The sequence below is a fragment of the Propithecus coquereli genome, unplaced genomic scaffold (assembly GCF_000956105.1).
Source record: "Propithecus coquereli isolate 6110/MARCELLA unplaced genomic scaffold, Pcoq_1.0 Scaffold305, whole genome shotgun sequence".
NCBI classification, from domain to species: Eukaryota; Metazoa; Chordata; class Mammalia; order Primates; family Indriidae; genus Propithecus; species Propithecus coquereli.
Window position 1 is genome coordinate 2,742,882 of NW_012148675.1, and position 1,351 is coordinate 2,744,232.

Sequence of the window (1,351 nt, forward strand, 5' to 3'; positions counted from 1 at the left end):
TCTTTTAATGATACCAGGCATTTATTTTGATCACAAAGGCGATTCAAATGTTAATAAATAAACGTACTATCTTTTAACACCCCAACCCCATGTTCCTTTAAATAGAAAAAAAGTGCTAAACGTCTTCGTTGTCTATTTGGCCATAGTTGATTGTAACTTGATCTTCTGAAATCTTTCTCGAACTACAACTCATTCTGGTAAAGAAATCCTGGGGAAGAAGTCCTATGGATATTGTCCATAGTCTCCAAAAGGTGAGGACAGTAACTGGGTTGAAGGCAACTTGGCGGTGTCTCCAGCTAACTGAGGACCATTGGGAAATTGCAGAGGCAAATCTTGTCAACAGGTTAAAGCTAGGAGAATGCCACCCAAAGCGCTGACCCAACCACAGCCACTGAGCCATTTCTTGCTGCCAGTCTGGCTCCTGTTAAGGCGTCACTTGTGACTGAGTTCCAAGGATCTTCTTTTCCTCTGACTTGGACCATACTACAGTCAATCACGGAAAACAGACCTCCCCAAACTGTAAAGCTACCTCCCAACTATGGAGCCCTGGTTTTAATAGCTGTCAAACTCCCACATGGTCTGTGGTTTACTCCCCTGGAGAACTGCAAAAACCGGTTGTTGCTTGAAAGATACCACCACCAATGGTACCCATCATAAAGGCCCCACCACAGTCATCCCCAATTCGCCAGGGGCAAGGCTCTCCTGCGTCCTCCTCCATCTGGACCCCAACAGTGCTGGTCCTACTGTTAACCATATCACTGCCCTCCATCCTGGCCTTATCCACGTGCCTCAACCTAATTCAGCAAACATTTTGTCCAAGCCACACCGCCACTGTAAGAGATCCTGTGTAGATCCATAAGAGACACAGGTTCAGCCTGGAGACAAACAACATGTATTTCTCAGCCAATCCTTTTATTTGCCGAGATTTCTCATTATACCTAACGGTAGGAACTATCCCATAATTTTATATAAGTTTTAAATATCAAGCCTTCTCTTTGGTTCATCCCTAAGACCTCTGTTTTAATTAGCCTGTTTCCCTCAGAAACAAACAAACCACAACAACAAAAAACTTCAGCCATTTTCCAATACAGCGTTCAGCATGTAACACAGCAGCGGCAGGCACTGCTCCAGGTGCTATGAGTATTTGCAGCTGCTTCGCCCTAATGATGGCAAAAGGCCTCAGATCCTTGCAATTGTAGGGTCCTGATTAATGAAACCTTTGCCTCTGGATTTTCTCTTCAAGATCCCTCCAAATCTTTCACTTGGCACCTTTGTTCAGTGGAATATCTGGAGCTGACTGGATGACCTTTTACCATCCAACACATACCCTGAGAACAAAGGGATTCCGTTT

The 1,351-nt window shown here is 44.5% G+C and overlaps 1 pseudogene; it reads right to left on the reverse strand.

Annotated features, from left to right (window-relative positions):
* Positions 1-222: 222 nt before the first annotated feature.
* Positions 223-718, reverse strand: LOC105814759 (annotated as a pseudogene).
* Positions 719-1,351: the final 633 nt, after the last annotated feature.